Below are 18,553 nucleotides of genomic sequence, written 5' to 3'. Positions count from 1 at the left end.
AGGTTCCAAATCCTTTTTCAATATCTGATTGAAGATGGATGGTGACTCAGAAAACCCCTGAGGAATTCTGCACCAACTGTACACCTTATCCAGGAATTTGAAACTGAACAAAAACTGGCTGTCTTCGTGAAGTGGTATCGAGAAAAATGCTTGTGATAGGTCTACTACAGTAAACCATTCAGCATCACAAGGAACCTGGAACATTATTACCGCTGGGTTGGGAACCACAGGGCAGCCTTTTATCACAATTTTGTTTATTTTTCTCAAGTCCTGCACAATTCGAACCTTTCCACAGGGCTTCCTCAAACCCATAATAGGAGAGTTACACGGACTGCTCAGGACTTCTTTCAAGACTCCCTGTCTGAGAAAATCTGCAATTATCTGTGTCACTTCAATAAGGACATCCTGAGTCATGTGTTATTGTGGCACTTGTGGGAACACTGCATTTGGCTTTATCTGCACCTTGACTGGACCTACTCCCTTGATTAATCCGACCTCTTTTCCAGTCAAATCCCACACCTTCTCTGTTACGGATCCTTGTAGGTCAGCAGGTAGATCAATCAAGGTAAACACTGGGAATAGAGTAATTAGAGGGTAATCTTCATTCATCTCTCCTCCTTCTTCTATGAGTTGACCCTCATCTCCCTCATCATCACTGTTTGTCTGTACCTCTATTCCACCATTGGAACAGGTAATCGAACATTTGGTTTTGCATAATAAGTCTCTTCCTAATAAAGATACTGGGCTTGAGTTGCATACAACAAATCTATGCAGGCCCTGAAAATTTCTGATTTCAACCTGCACTGGGTCAGTGATTGGATTAGTCAGGTACTGGTTAGCCACACCGACCACTCGTATGGTGTGCCCCGAGAGAGGTAATCTCGGTACTTCTGCACTGCGAACCGCAGAGCGTGTAGCTCCTGTGTCGACTAAAAATGAAACTTTGTAGCCCATTACTTTTCCCTCCACATATGGGCCTCTCTGGTCTAGCTCTAGAGATGCTGCAAGTCTGCACTCTTCACTGTCTGAGCTGTCATCTGACCAATCTTCATTCATATCATTTTCACCTCTTAATGGGAATTGTTGTACAGTGTTGTTTTGGTTTGTTACCTGGCCTGTGACCTGCTGAGGAAGCGTCACCTGTTGCTGTCCCATCGGAGCTAGGGGTAACTGCATTTGCTGTCTAGGCACCATAGGGATCTGCTGTTGTATTGGTTGTACTGACACTGTTTGGAAACGCGGCATTTGTATTTGCTGCATGGGTTGCACCCCTGACATTTGCACCAAATTATTTTGATAATTCTGATTCTGGTGTCTCATTCTTGGACCTCGTGAATTTTGTTGTGTACCGGCATTAATACTCTGCTGAACCGTACCATCCTGCATCATATTCGGACAATCCCGTTTCCAATGCCCCACGCCCCCGCACGCATGACATGGTGACATCTTTTTCACTCCTTGACCATCATTTTGAATAACGACATTATTCATGTCCGAACCACGGTTCACAAACCCTCGACCTCTACCTCTCGGCTGTGCCTGAAACACACCATTCAATTGTGGTTGTTGCTGTATCATTTGCTGAACACCATTTCCCTGTATTCCAGCCTGTGCAGCCCTTATCTGCATCACCATCACTTTCTCCTTCAACTTTTTCTGCTTCAACTCAATTTCGTCACTACAGTATTTTGCATACTGTAATACTTCATCAATCGGTTTAGCTTGCCAACAAATCAAATGATTTTTAATAATTTGGCTGACCTCCGGTCTCAGCCCTTCGACGAATCTGAACACAAGATGATTCATGTCCTTCGGTTCAATTGTTTCAGTACCACTGTAATGTTTGAATGCCTTCAACAACCTTTCATAATATGCATGTATTGACTCTTTAACCTCTTGAGAGGTCCGGTCGATTTTCTGCCAATCAGTCACCTTCGGCGACACCTTTTGTTTCAAAAACTCAATTACTTTATGATAATATTTCATCACCTCTTCAGAAGGTGCTCCAGTCACTTTATCCCTTGCTGGTTCCTTTGTGGGCCAATCTACCCCTCTCTTGCACTCAAGCCACAAGTCTGGCGGAACAATAATCTCAAATAAGCTATTTAAGTCTTCCCAGAGACATTTCGCAAGCTTCACGAATCTATCTGTCTGTTGATACCACTCTATCGGTTTTTCTCTTAACCTGGGATAATCATTCGTAAAGGACAAAATGTCTCCCCTGGACCAAGGCACATGCACCAAGACACCACCAGCTGTTTCTCTCATAGGTAGGATTTTCACTGTGTCTAAATTAGGTGTGACTGTTGTTTCATTAGATCCTGGGCTATCTCTTTTTCCCTTATCTCTTTTCTTTGCCCACCGGCCTTCCCATTTCTCTAGTGCTCCCCAAATTTGTGCGCTTTGCAGCAACTCTTTCAAGTGTGTCTTCATGCCTGCAGATCTCATGTGTTCAAAATCTTTCGTGTCAAAATCTAATCTGTAGCTCCGTTTCAAATGTTTCGTGTTTCCAATGTCGATATTGTATTTGTCTGCCAAATTCGTTAATTTCTGGTGTACTTTGCCTACCTCTTTGGTAATCTTAGGGCATAAGTACCTTAATTCTGCCTCATTGTAAGATTCCAACCTATTTATTCCCATTGTTCCATCCACTAATTCAGCAGCTTCTGCTCCTAGTCGTACTAGATTCAGGTATTCATCTTGTTTTTCTTTTTCAGGTTCGACTGTAGTCACTGTAGTCTTTTGTGAAGTGCAAGTTTTCTCTAACCACTCATTCAACTGTTGTACTGTAAAACCCTGCAGTGAAATGTTCCCTGCATGTATCATTGGAGTGTATGAGGTATTTGTACTCATAGTTTGGGGAGTCAGGACTCCCAACCCTGCTTGTCGCATTGCCTCAAGAGGTGCCCCTATTGGACTGAGGTCCATTAAGGGTCTTGATTGTTCGCAAACCTGTCCTCCCTGGGCCATTATTTGTGGAGTTCTAATAGGCCCTCCTCTTATCGCTTCATGAGTCATAACCCCTTGTTCGCATGTCCCTGTTTTCTCCTGTGCATATAATGGTACTGGGGGACCAACAGTAATAGGTAACGATATAGCGGCAGGTGTCTGGCCTGATCCCAAGCTTCTTGGAGCGGCGACACCATAGGTCTGCTCCAATGTCCCTGGTGCAGATTCTTTCAAAGGACCTGCTACGGGGTTATACCCAGGTATCAGTTGTGGCGGTTGTGACACTAACTGTGGAGTTGACTCAATCTGTATTAACCTAAGCTTTGTATATATCGGGTCCGGTGGCACCACCAAGTTCATAGTAGTCTTGAGTACTGGGACATCGGGGTAAATTCTTTTTATCTGCTGTGGAGGCTGCAACTGTATCGGTGAGTCTGGTGCAGTGGGTACACTGACACCATTCTGTATCAAAGCTGTATCGCTAGTCTGCACCGTATCAGTAACGCCCTTCTCCTTCGTCTGGTTCCCAGGATCCAAGCTAATACTTGGAGCACTGTCGTTCACCGCATACGGTGGCGGACGATCATGTAACAATCTATCCATAAACGCCTCATCATCTGAATCATCCTCTTCTTCCCAGGGCCTTTTGTTCTCTTTGAATTTGCCTGAATCTTTGTCAGTTTTGCAAGAAGCTTTCTTTCCCTGTGTCTCCTCTCCCTGTGTTATTGCCGGAAACAGCTTTAACCCATCCACTATTCCTCGTCTCCACATTTTGTTCTCATTATCCCACCTAGCCTCTGCATAGGACTTTTCTGCCCTTGTCAATCTTCTGTGAAATCTTTCTTGTCTATGTTTAAGAGCAATCAGGTCCAAAATCGCCAAAGCCTCATATTGTGCCGGTCTTGGAGGTGGTTTCTGCGTACTTAACATCCACCTCAAATTTTCTAACACTTTTAGATTAAATGTTCCATGTTCTGGAAACGCTAGACACCCCTCTTTCTCTGTTAATTTGCGCCATTGTTTTATCCATAAACATGGTGCAACACCCTTTTCCTCCATAACCGTATAAGCTGGTGTACCCTCAGGTGGTGTAGGTTCCCCATCAGTTGCAACAATATACACATCTCCTTTCAAAGCGCTTTTGAATGCCTTAATAAAATTCATTTTATTTTGTATTTAATCAAAAAAACGGCTTAGTTCCCAGGACACTCTTCACCTTCCCTTTGCTCAACCTATTGCCTCTCACGGACGGCAGCCAATCCGAGCGCGACCCCTCTCGGCATCTGACCTATCTCAGCGCGGCACCACTGACATCACACTCACACACACTGCAGCTGACAAAGTCTTGCGGCTTGTCCACACCTCACTAACTCCTTACAACTCATACAAACTAATGCAAATTATTGCCAGCACTTAAATGACAACACAAATCTGCTGGTTTACTACAGGAAGGGTAACACATTCGCTTCAGAACTTTACAGAGATTTCACTTGAAGCCTCGGCCGCTACTCTCTCCTTCTCAGTTCCCTCATACGCAAGCAGAATTCGACCTGCAAATCCTACTCTCGACTTGTCAATGACTCCTTCTAGTGCACTTTAGAACTTGTCAAATCTCCATTGAAGGTTTCACACATGCATCATAACTCAAAACTTGACTTTTCAACCACGCCCGATTGACCTACTAAACTGCACAGATTACAACATAAACCATATTTAACATCATACTCCGGAGTCTTAGACCTCAATAGGCCCGTATACAACAACCAACCATGTGGATAATTTTGAGCAATAAGCACTGCATTCACATGAAGTACGCCGACTTCCCTACTCTCATACTGTGGAGTACGCCTACTCCTTCTAAACAACACTTAATTTGGCCTAATCGCACTCAAATATTCACAACCACCTGCAGAATGCATAAGATTTTAATAAGCGCAAAGACCCTAACCACACATACTATGGTGCTGAGAACATTCCCAACTCATTTAGGCAGGCTCCGAGATCCCGGGAAAGCCATGGCGAATCTAGCAACTCATCATCTCTCCAAATTGCATTATCACAGAAAAACAAATTAAACAATGAAACTCCGTCAAGGGCCCCCAAGGGCCAAACCGTACTCTGCTACCAGAACTGTTAACGCGTCCGTCTATGTTAATTTATATACATCAGGACTCGTTTTAGGCCGATGAATCTTTGGGCCCAGTGGTGAGACACCGTAGGACGAGATAACTGATCAAAATATCAATCAATATGTCAATAACATTGTCAACATTTAACACCAAAATATATCTTGCTTTAGGCATTAATAAACATTCGGCGCAACCATGACCTTTCAGTCATGAATAACCACACCTTAATGAAGTTTTATGAGTTTTGTTCCCTATTGATTACAATCTAATAGCAAATGCATCAATCTCAAAACCAAGAAGCATATAAGCATAGTCACAAGATGACAACCATAATAAGCTTTCAATAATGCAAAGATCAGTAACATAGACAATCAGATGGATATAAGCAAATCGTAATACATCGAACTTTCTAAAGATACTAGTTCAGCATAGCATCACGTCAGTCATGTCAGTTTGTCAGTCAGAATGAATACCTCGTCTAACCTCTAATTAGCATTAGCATGTTGGGCGTCATGCAAAACAATTTTGAACACCAATTTGGAAAACATCTAACTAAGGTCTCTAATCAAAAACATACAGCAGTTGGTACCTAGAAAGAAAAGCAAGTAAGTAGATTTCATTAGCAACATTTATCATTACCCTCCTCAAGATAGGTCAGCATACAGGATCAGTCTTCGTCTTCAGGACATCAGTTAGATCACCGTCATTCTATCTAAGTTTAAGGCACGGGACACTCTCCTCAGAAGGAGAAAAGTGTAAGGGGGCAGTCTATGGGCAAGGATGGTTTTGTCTAAGTCTCAAGTCACAAAATAGAGTGACAGAGTTTAGGGATGCAATCGATATCATTCCCTACCTAATGTCGTTTGTCTCCTGTGTCATAGGTTTTTATCTCTTTTTCGTGATACATTCCCCCAAAATTCTATTGGTCAGTCAATACACCCCACCATTGGTTAACCTATCAAATTATACATTAAGTAATGCATTTTGTCATTTTTGATAATTCCTTATTTTCTAATTGGTCTTCATAATTGACGTATTTTCGTAGGTGGCTCATCCGGGATTACTTCATCGACTTTGCACGTATCAGGTCAAAAGTTCTCTTCTTCTCGCTTCATCGTCCTTGGAAGTGTCCATTAATGTTTCAAAGTATATATCTGTTATGCTAGAAGCTACTAACATGCGGATGGGAGAATCGGGGGATGTTGCAAACTAGTGAAGAAAAGAACAATCGCTGGGTCATGGTCTTTTGCAAGTCAGCACACTGAAGAGAGAGAAAAATACGCTTTAATATGAGAGCTACACAGCTTTGCTTGACTCACGCTAACTTAAGATATATGATTCTAACGAATGCAGTCTTTATGCGTTTTAATGTGCACAGCTTTGGCAATCTATGAACGATTACTTCTTACAGTTGACATTAGTTTACACACATGAAAATCCTTTACGTTAATGAATATGTTTCAATTAATATTTTATTTAATGCAGCATTGTTAATCATAAGCATTTCACGTCTATAATATGTAATATCAAACTACGCTCTCTCACTTGGATGGTGAATCGTGAGATGCACCTGTGTGTTCTCTTCAATACTCTGCTCATTATATATCATCCTGTTTTACAAGATCATTTGCAGATTTTGAAAACAGGAAGAAGAAAAGTTGAGATTAAACATCTGCTCCCCCTTGTGGCCGAGTTGTGTAGCCCTACGCAAATCAATGTCTCCTTTGACAATAGTTTCCCTATCTACCACACATTAAGAGGACCTGATCTGTGCAGTACGCAATAATAAATGTATGCACACTGTGGGGGTCATTCTGGGCCCACGACCGCGGAAGCACCGCCAACAGGCTGGCGGTGCTTCCATGGGCATTCTGACCGCGGCGGTACAGCCGCGGTTAGAAACGGGAAACCGGCGGTGTCCCGCCGGTTTCCCGCTGCCCCAGGGAATCCTCCACGGCGGCGCTGCAAGCAGTGCCGCCATGGGGATTCCGACCCACTTACCGCCATCCTGTTCCTGGCGGCTTTCGCCGCCAGGAACAGGATGGCGGTAACGGGTGTCGTGGGGCCCCTGGGGGCCCCTGCAGTGCCCATGCCAATGGCATGGGCACTGCAGGGGCCCCCTAACAGGGCCCCACATTGATTTTCAATGTCTGCCAAGCAGACACTGAAAATCGCGATGGGTGCCACTGCACCCGTCGCACGCCTTCAACTCCGCCGGCTCCATTCGGAGCCGGCTTCCTCATTGAAGGCGCTTTCCCGCTGGGCCGGCGGGCGGCCTTCTGGCGGTCGCCCGCCAGCCCAGCGGGAAAGCCAGAATGGCCGCCGTGGTCATTTGACCGCAGTGCGGTCATTCGGCGGCTCCCGCCGGGCGTGCGGTTGCCGCCGCCGGCGGGAGTCAGAATGACCCCCTGTATCTCAATTTCCCTATAGACAAAGAAAATATTTAACTCGACAAAAAGCTGTTGGCTGTTCTACTGCACTGTGAAATTAGAGGTGTTTTCCCAAAGACATTTTCAATTGTGGTGTATGATTCATGCAGGACATGAGCAAGAAAAAATTATTCTGCTACTGAACACAGCATTTTCGACCTCCAGGGTCCTATACCTAAAATAATATTAGTGGCAAGTGTAAATAATGTGCTCAATTCTCCAAAGCAGGGCTATCTTCTTAAATAGTAGCATTCGTGCAGAACTGGAGATTCCAACCTGTCTCCCAACGTCTAAGATTCACCAATCTGATGCACGCTTCTCTTTGCAAAAACACTCTTTCCAATGTAAATATCCCTTCAAATAATAAAATTTCGGAAAATGGGATTCTAATATGAATTTGAGTATGATAGAAAGCACAACAGAAATAAAACATATTAAAGATCCGCATGTTTAACTCAGTAATACATGCTAATGGTTCAAACATGTTTTCACTTACAAACTGATTTATTGATTTTCTGCTCATCTAAAATCTAATCTTGATTCCCTAGGCTCTTCCAATATATTCCTATGCCCGGAGAGACAATCCCCCTCACAGCGCCAAGCTATAACCTGGTGCTTTGTCTCGGTGACTGTGGTAGTACGAGAAGAGAGCACGGGAGCAGGTCAGGCTTGGAGAGTGACAAAGTTGAGTCGCTGCGCCTCGGCACCGTTAGGGACCCACATCACACCATCTCCCCCTGCTTCATTAGTTTATGCCTGTTTCTCACATTTCAGAACCACAGTGTGAGGAATGGACTGGTCATTCTGCCGCTCTGGCATTTTCCAGTTGGGGTACATGCTAGGGGGCCGCTTTCAGAGTTGGTTGGGCAGCCTGATTCACTCATCAAAGTCCCCCATTATCCCAATCTAACCTTTGCCTTCTACAGTGTGGGACTGCTTTCAATATTTTCTCTGGGTTGATTTTCTTTTCGAGTCCTGACAAGGTGATAATGATACAAGAGAGTGGAAGGTCTGATGGGATTTAAGTGGACAAGTATGTTCTGCTTTGTAAGGTTTTGTCTCTGAGGCTGTTCGTCATTCCCTGAATCAGAGGGCAGAGACAGAAGCAGCAAGAGGATGACCTGGGGTAGCCGGTGTTGCATCAGGCTACCATTAAATTATATTCATGATTATGCAAAATATTCAACAATATTTTCGAATATTCATATAGTCTCTGACACAACTTGTAAGCTTGTACAACTGACACAGTAAATAGTTGTAGCAAAAAAGCGAAGGTTTGAGTAAATGGTATTGCTCCCTTCAAAAATTCATTTTTCAAGAAGAATGGGACTGGTGCTGTTACATTTTCTTTCATAAACAGAAAAAAATAAAAGATGAAAATGGAAGGTTAAGAGAGAATTCCAGAAGGGGAAATATAATTCTGAATAAATTCTTTCAAGGTGAAATATGATAAATGCACCATCAAGAAACAAAACAAATGTACACTTTATTGCAGGACAAAAAAACAATAGCGATCTTGTATTTAAGAAACAACTGCGTTTGTTTAACATCTAACAAAAAAAATTGCATCATGTCAAACACTGTTATGCGCAGTTAAAGAGTGGATAACTGACACTGTAATAGGCAAGCTGAACTTAGCAAAGAAATACATTCTTCTCAGTGTCAACAGGCAATTGTATATGGCCCAAACCTACATACAACAACATCTCGCTCATAAAATGTTGCAAATGAACAGTGAGGGGATTATAATGGACAAGACACTATAACAGAGCCAAGTGGATGGAGTTGTGACCTCGCTGCCAGAGCTGCTTACTCTGGAAGGGGTGAACTGAGTTCGAATCAGCATCCAATCATTCTAGGTCAATCACTTAATTGTAACATATTCTGGCCCTTAAGTAGGGCGATCTAATGCCCTTGGGCCAGGTTAGTGCTGTGTAAAACCGCAAAACATAAACTATACCAGTTGGTACAATGCTCAATTGCTAATTGCTCCATCATCATCATCCCAGTCCTTGGCCCAGGAAGGTGATAATGTATTTAAAGTAAGCACCCGAGTTACCTCTCTCCTTACCCTTTTAAAGAGACTTCCTATTTTTTCTATTTTCGCTAAAAAAGTAACCGAGAAGGTTCTGCCTTCTGGAGAAATTATCTGAGATTCATATAATTGTATTTCTGTTTCCCTTGCAGTGAACCCTTACTGGGCGTGGACACCTCCGCTAACATTCAGGTTGAAGATGGCTATCTTCATTTTAGTCACCCTGGGGAAATATACAATTGTGATTCAAAGTGACACAACCTGGTAAAACCACATCCATCATGGAGGTATTAGTTACAAGTCATGTGTGAACAGCCAGGTAATTTGTTCCACCTACCCCAACCTTTCATGTTGCCCATTACTCCAAAACCCAACACCACAATGCAATCCCATCTCCTCACATTGGTCCCTACTGACCCTGAAAACTACACCAGTTAGGTGTGGGGAATGTAATGGGCATCTGAGGATGCAACACCCTTGAGCCTGGGGCTGGAAATCAGAAATCATTGAACACTTTCATGCATCAAGAACAGCCGGTAGGCAACTCAGTGCCTAGCACCCACAGGCCCAAAACAAACAGGAATATGACCTGCAGGACAACACTGACTTTTTGGCCAATGGGATCATTATTACAGACATTCTTGAGAAGCATGTGGAGCACTCGAGGCAGGATATGAAAGAATGTAAGGTGTTTTTGTATTCCTGAGAAATTTCCTTAATACTATGTTAGGATTAATCAAGGTGTCAGAGATTGTGAAGTGACCCCTGGGGAGGGAAAAAAGCAGAAAAGGCATTGGTTCCCCAGCACTGTCCTAATAAGGGCTCCAATTGGGACCTCAATGGAGAGTTTGCAAAAACTTTGAAAATTGAGGCACTCATTACGAGGCTTGCACTCTTGAGACAGCCAGCCTCACGATGGCAGTTGGACAGCCGCTGACAGGGTGGTCTGACTCCCCCATTATGACCCTGGCTGATCCACCACGGTCATACCACTGACACTGCCAGGCTGAAGCCAGCCTGCAGCCTGGTGGTCCCGGTGGTTGTAATACGCCATGGCAGCTCTGCAAGCAGAGCTGCCTGAGGGATTACGCGTCCCCATCTGCTAGCCTTTCCATGGCAGTAAACACCACCATGGAAAGGCTGATGGAATGGGGGCATCAGGAGACCCCTGGAGGCCACTTCACTGCCCATGCACTTGGCATGGGCAGTGCAGGGGCCCCCACGCACAGCACCATCACGCATTTCACTGCCCAAATTACGGGCAGTGAAATGTGCGATGGGTGCTGCTGCACCCGACGCACTTCAACATTGACGCCGGCTTGATTACGAGCTGGCTTCAATGTTATGGTAAGTTTTCTGCTTGTCCAGCGGGCAGAAAAGCTGTTTTCGTCCGCTGGCCTAGTGAAAAACTCCTAATAGGGTGGCAATCATACTACCAGCACTGGCGGTATGATGGCACCCGCGGCTCTGGCTGTCTTTGAAAAAGACCACCGAAGTTGTAATGCGGGCCTGAGTCTCTTCTCCATGCATTTACTAAAGAGATTATGATATCAACTGAGGATACTGTTTTCTGTGGTCTACACCAATATAAAAGCTGAGACACCTCCAGCAAAGGTCTCTGTTATTTAGATGTTGCTCTTTTGGCTGAGACTTGGGGGCATATGTACAAGAAAATGGCACATCGGTCCGGATGCACCACTTCTCTTGTGTCCCCCAACCACCATCTAATGACATCATGGTTGCACCATATTTATAATACAGCACCATGGCGGTTGTTAGTACAATAGTGTCTACATTTGTTACGCTATTGTGGCGCTTTGCCAAACTAGCATCAAAAATGTTGACGCTAGTGCTCTATTGATTAAAATGTGTGTGTCATTTTAACGCCTGCCAGGCGCTAAAAATCGCAGAAAAATGGCGGCAAAATGGGGCAGTGAAATGTTATAAACTTCGCTGCACCATTGTTTAGGGCCTCACTGCTGCAGAACGCTCACCTTGCATACCTTGTGCCTGACGCCGGTATATTGTGGTGCAAGGGTTTACAAAATGGTGCAATGCATGCATTGAGCCGCTTTGTAAAAAGGGCACCGAGAGAGGCCTCCTTATCGCCACCTTAATGTAAAAAGAATAACACTAGGGAGGCGCAAGGTGGCACAAGTGGCTTGTAATTATGCCCCTTATTTTACTATCACAATTCAGTCAGTGTCTAAGGTGAGATTTCGAGTCCCTCTTGACAGCCTTAGACATTGTCTCATGCCTGAATACTCAGTTTCTGCTATGTCTGTCTTTCAATAGCCTTGACAAGGCTTCACTGGCCATGCTGTCCACTGTTACTACACAATGGCCTTTCTGAATGCAAACATGACAGTCTTATCCATCTCTGTGATACTGAGGCCTAGCTTGGGACAGAATTTGATTTGACTTTACTTTGAAAGATTGGTGAAGCAGACAAATGAAGTTGTAACCAGTGGTTTGTTAGCACCCTTTAATCTTCCAAACTGAGATTACACCCTCGTGTGAAATCAATGCTCATGCCTCAGGGTCCTTGAACATACATCAATTTGCATTATCATAAATTGAACAGCATTCCTGAATACCCTAGCCTAGGCACACATCCCATGGTTTCCATCTATTTTGAGGGATATACCCCGCTCTTCCTCAGTCCCTGGATAGCAAAAATGAAGGACAAGTGTGTCCTCAATGTTGTTTACTATGGATGATGTGCCATCCTTACCAGCTTCACCCAGACAAAGGACTGACTAAGCCCAAGGATGGCAATGAGGAGCTCTAGGAAAAAAGTGATCATAATCCCAGCCCTGTCAGATGGAACTGAGATGGGAATTTTCATCATATTGCATCTGGACTTGAAAACATCATATGATTATTGATCTCAAAAAGTCAACAAACATGACCTCTCTATCACAAATAGACCATACAAGGTATTGTTAGTATGGTGTCTTAGGTGTCTGATCTTATATCTAGCCCATGAGTAGTTTTTGTGTTCTGAAGTCCTGGAGTACAACTCCCTTCAATGATTTTCTCATTTGGTTATATGTCAGCATCAATGGTGCGCATCAAGATTCAAGTACTCTTGTTGGGCACCCTTCACTCAGAAGGTATACATCTTCAACACCGCTTCGACATCACCCGTTTCCATCCTAAAAAGAAGGGCACAAGGGGTAGATGCAGTATTCTGGATTACGGAGGGGTCGGTCACCATTGGAAAAGCACCCTAGTGCCCTTCCAAGACCTGGTCTGCTCAACATATCAAATGTCTGACCTCTTTCTCAAATTTAGACACTCATTTACTCTCCCTCTGGCACTGACCACATTACACCCCCAATGCAACATGTCCTCATCCACTTGCAGCCAGAGTCAAAAGCTTTCAATTAGAAAATATTGAGAATCATTATTTCTTCACCTTTATACAAAGATGGTTGATTCCAGAAAACCTGCCTTGATTTCCTGGGACAGTAATCATTTCCTTTGATTGTGATACTATAAATGTTCTAGAAGTCCTGAGGGTGATTCCTCTTCAGCCCTGCACTCTCTACCTCAACGGTACAGGTTGAAATTAAATTAAGACGTTTAGAGAGATTTGGACTGTGTGCATCTCAGTATTTTCTTAAATTTGATATGATTTCTGGCCAAGGTTCATTCTCCTACTCCAGCTCACAAACTGGCCTCACTATGTTGAGCACTTGAGATGCCTCCATTTGAGCTTTATTATGTTGTTCCCCCATATTGTGTTCTGCAAAGCTTTTGCTGCTACTTCCAGTCACCTCTTTTTAAAACCCTTTTATTCTTTTCAATTTCTGCATCAATATTCAGACACAATGTAATTTAACACGTACCTTTACTTTTAAAACTCTTTATTTTGATGGGTACATAGATTTGCACATTATTGGTTACTAACAGTGTCCTTTTCTCATTGATATTATGCTCAGCCTGTTTAGTGGCATGAAAACCTGTTTTGTGGTCTTTGTTATATACTTCTCCAGTTAAATATTAATCTCTTCAAATATTACAGTGTTCTACGACCCTGCAACTGAATTTTGCTGCACAACTATGTCAGCACCTCAATATATCTTCCGTTGCCTCTTAAAAGTATTGTGTTAGTAGCACTTCTATTCCCTTTCTGCCTCATTGCTTGCAGAATGCAATACCTCAGCTTCAGTCTTTGTCCATCTGGTTTCATCTCTCACTCAAAGTTTGATTTCCAGATCTCTGGGAGATCCCTAAGCCATTGCTATACGGAGGCAATGCACCTCCTTGCTAGAGCAAATGCTAGAGTAATACATTTGTTAAAGTATTTTATTTATGTAGTATCAACGTCATTAAAAACCCGTTTGGTTTCATCTCACTTGGTCTGCCTATTTCTTCTCCGGTAAGGCCAGTGATATTGTTCCAATGTTAATTTTCAGAGCTGTGTTGACACTGTGGGATAGATTTAATTGGGCTTGTTTTGCATTAGATTGGTCACATGCAAAACAAATTCATACAATGTTCAGTCTCGCTTTTCAGGAAATTCTCTTCCTACATCAATTGACGAGGATCTCTTATGTTTCCAGGTCTCGTTTAATAGCCCCAAAGAGGGTTCAATGCTGCAGAGTTACTGCCTTCCTATTCCCTAATGTCAACAACATTTGCAGTACCTGGCCCGTGGGCATTTCTGTAATGCCGCTTGCTCCCAGATTTTGTGTATGGTACCACCCATTTTGCCTTATGTTAAGAATTGCCTTTAAGGAATTCCTACATTTTGTAAAACATCCATGTTTGGCCCCATCCTCTCTAGCTCAGCAGATGTCCAAACCTCTAAATTGTTTTCTTTTACAGCCGATAAGGGCTCCTATTACAACAGCTGAAACAGATTTGATGGTCTTTTTTTAACTCCTATCAAGCTCATAGCAATATTTCACTATCTGCACTAGTTGTGTTTTCCTTACCGTGATTCTTCAGGTTCAATAATTGAGATCGTTCACATTTGGATAAGTCAGCAACCACAAAAATGTTTTCAACTATGGTGGCTGCTGATAACCAGTAAATCACCTACTGGAGATGATCTGTCAAGTAGTAAAGTTTATGATGAGGGACACCCACTCCTTTCCATGTCAGTCGTTAAAGTTTGTTCAGCCTATGACTCTTTGCATCCTCGATCAACATTAGGAGGATGTAATCTAATTTCTTGAATAGGTTCACATATATATTCACTAGCAAGTTCATAAAATGGTAGAGTAACCTAATTACCATGCATCATCACAGCCTGCCATATTTTTCGACCTAGACCCAGTCTCATGCGACTGGATGTCCGTAGGTTGGGTCAAGTGAGACAGTGATAGCTGGGTTCAAACAAACATAACATGGTGTTAAAAAATAGTATAGTCTGGGATGCGTCTCAAGTAATTACCAGTGGCTAAGATCATTTGGAGAATTCCATCCTTCTCTTTTTGTATACTTTAGTATGTTTCCTTAAATGGGAAGGGTATGGCCACAAGTGGGTCCCGTGCACCCTGTGTCACAGGAACAAACCTATACCCATTGATGATCCCATAACAGGCATGAAACTGGTCCTGGATTACTTGTGTTCTGATTCAGGAAAGACCTGGTTTAGTAGTTTGAGCCGAAGTCTTCTGATTGAAGCATGGTGAAGAGTGATTTACATATAGCTGAGTCCAAAGTGAGGTGGCATGGTGTACAAAATAACAATAGGTTTGGATGCGGCCTGAGTAATTACCAGTGGGTGAGATTAATGCAAGCATTCCATTCATTGGTTTTTGTATACTTCAATATGTTTCCCTAAGTGGGATGGGTGTGTCCATAAGTGGGTCCTGTGCCCACTCTGTCAATTTAACCAAGCTATATCCAGCTGATGTTCCATTAACAAGAGTGAAACCAGGCCTGGTTGCTTTCTTTTCTGGCTCAGGAAGGACTTGGTATTTGGGGCTTCAACAACTGGAACAATGTCAATACTTATAGCATATAGCTGGATCAAAAATAAGGTGGTACGGTGTGTAAAATAACAATGGTTTGGGAATACAGCCTGATTGATTAATTGCCAGTGCCTGAGATTAGCTCATGCGTTTCATCTATCAATTTTGGTATTTTAGTATGGTGCCCTAAGGGGGATGAGTATGCAAAGACATCAGTCCTGTACACCAAGCTACACCCGGCAGATGATCCCATAAAAAGGGGGAAATGGGTCCTGGGTTGCTTCTGTTCTGGTTCAAGGAGAACTTGACTTGGCAGTTTGGGCTGGAGTCTTTCCACTGAAGCAGGGTCAAGATTGATTTGCAAATAGATGGGGCCGAACTGAGGTGGCATGTTGTGCAAAAGTACGATGGATTGGGATGCAGCCAGAGCAATTATCAGCAGCTGAGCTTGATTCAAGTATTCCTTCCATCAGTTTTTGTATGATTTATTATGTAACCCTAAGTGAGAGAGGTATGTCCAGACGTGTGTCCTGTGCCCAATGAGTCAAAGAAACCAAGCTATACCTGACTGATGAGCCCATAACAAGGGTGAAAGCAGTCCTTGGTGTTTGTACTCTAGTTCAGAGAGGACCAGGCTTGGCAGTTTGGGCTGGACTGTTACCACTAAAGCAGGGTCAAAACTGATTTGCATATAGATGGGTCCAAACTTAGGTGGCATGGTGTGTAAAATAATGATGGATTGGGATGATGCCTCAAGTAATTACGAGTGGTTAACATTCCATTCTTCATCTTCAATATACTTCAGTGTGGCACAAGCAATATGTAGTTTCCACGAAGATGTGTGTATTTCAAGCAGTATCAAACAAAATTAAACTCGAGTCAGATATTTGTTGTTGTCAGGTACTTTTGCAAACGGAATGGATTCTTTGCTTCATCCAGGTCCCAAACTCTGCAGTTCTAGTCACTTTTTGTTTTTCATTTTGCACATAGTAGCATTGGCCATGAGCTGAAAAAGCTCATAGTGAGACTAACTTGAAATCTGTTGCCATTTTCATCAGAGAGATATTGTGCCTTGTCAGAAAAGGGACACCAAGCCACACGACTGGGGAGCCGGGGGCTGCCAGGACTTCCTTATCCAGGAACACTTGCAGCAGGAGGCCAGTCCTGGCATTCTTTTGCACCTGGAGGTGCTGAAAGCTTCTGTCATGTCCCTGCTGTGTGGAATGCCAAGCTAAACAACCAGGCATGTGAGGGCTGCCAGGACGTCCTTACCCAGGAGCATTTGCAGCAATATTCACGCCCAGAGGTGCTTAAAGCTACTCTCAGGTCCCTACTGCATGGGACACCAAGCCACATGACTGGGGTCCAGGGGCTGCAATGATGACCTGATCAAGGAGCACTTCCAGCATCCAGCATCTCCCAGCATTCTTTCTCGCTTGGAGGTGCTTAAAGCTACTCTTGCATACCCGTTGCACAGGACACCAAGCCACATGACCAGGGGCTGCCAGGACTTCCTTATCCAAGAGCATTTGCGGTAAGAGGCCGCTCCTGTCATTCTGTCTTGCCCGGAGGAGCTTAAGGCTAGTCATGCATCACCGGGTGAAGACCAGGCTAAGAGCAGGCCCGCCTGCGCCCATCCACGCCTGGACAAAGCTGGGCCACCCTTTTGACATGTCCTCTTCAATGTAACCATCATTTGCTGAACGTCGAGTAAGGTCTCTGTTTCTTTTTTTATACTTGAGAACACGTTGCAGCAAAATGGGCAATCATAAATTGACTAGAGGCTACTCAGTGCCACGTAAGCCCACCAGCATTGATACACCGCTAGTTATCGGTGTTGTGGCACATGAGAATGATTTGGCAGAAAGGAGATTATCCTTGGATGGGGTGGGCTTGCAGGGGGATGAACCAAAAGCCTCTGGAGAGGGGAATCAACCAGAGGTGAATTCTTATTGTGGTCATGGGTCTCAAATCCCCCATATACCCACTGATGACCCAAAACCTCTTTGAGGTATTACTCCTACTCCGCCCATTGCTGTGGACTGCAGGAGTTCCCTTGTGCCTGCAAGGGGGGAGACTGAATTTTCTCCTGGTGAGCCAGCCACCAAGCAGAAAAAAGGGGTCCCCATGGTGGAGGGACTGGCACACACCTGGTCACAGATAAGCGAAAGAGAAAGACTACCTATGTGAATTCAGGGTTTACCGATTGGGAGGACATTTTAAAGCAGATAGAGTTTGTAATATCTGCTCAATTGGAACCAATTAGGACGCAGTTGGACATAATTGACTCCCATTGGAGTTTCTACATAGGTTGTGTTGCCCTTCACACAGCCGAGGAGGTGGATACAATGTTAAATCTAATCATCTTGTATCTGGTGATGGGGGTGAACAGACAGATCCTCAAGGGGCTGAAGGGTCAATAGGATATATGGATGGACAAGTAACAGCAATGCTCAGCACGGGGCAACCCTCAGGTGGCAGATTGTCCCGCAAATTCAGCGTGTGGGGTAGAGGAGGGAAGCCAAATTATAGGGCTTGCCGGTTCTGTACAGCCACATCATACGTTCTTGTGTCAGCTCCACGTATGGGGCTCATCTAACTCAAAACCTGTTTTTAGAGAGCACCCATCCCAGGGCCCCTTCTAACCTTTCCAGAGGGTCACCTCGATCTTCAGCCATTAGGCTTCACCTCCCCCTGCCTCTACCCCCTTAATGGCAATTTTTATGAATGTTCCACCTTTACAGCCAGGAGTGGTGGAACCCATCTCTGAACTTCTGTCTGTAGATAACTTGTCATTGGTGCTTCTCTAAGGGGGGGTTTATCAAACCCCAACTGTGATAAGAATGTTATGACCCAGAGGGTGGACTGGGTGAGCCTCAGGAATAAGCAACTTGATGGCAATTGCATTGCAGTGACTTTTTGGAAACTAGACTTAGCTAGATGATTGATTTTGGGGGGCATGACTGTGAAGGGAAAAGTTGGAATCTGTGTCCTCCACTTGGGGTTGTTTTGCCCTCCTGTTTCAGATCACAAGTTGTGGGGTGGCGGGCACGTAGCTCCCCATAACATAGCAATAGTAGC

The sequence above is a fragment of the Pleurodeles waltl genome, chromosome 2_2 (assembly GCF_031143425.1).
Source record: "Pleurodeles waltl isolate 20211129_DDA chromosome 2_2, aPleWal1.hap1.20221129, whole genome shotgun sequence".
Classification (NCBI taxonomy): domain Eukaryota; kingdom Metazoa; phylum Chordata; class Amphibia; order Caudata; family Salamandridae; genus Pleurodeles; species Pleurodeles waltl.
The sequence above is the reverse complement of the archived record's forward strand: the minus strand, read 5'-3'. Positions refer to the sequence as shown.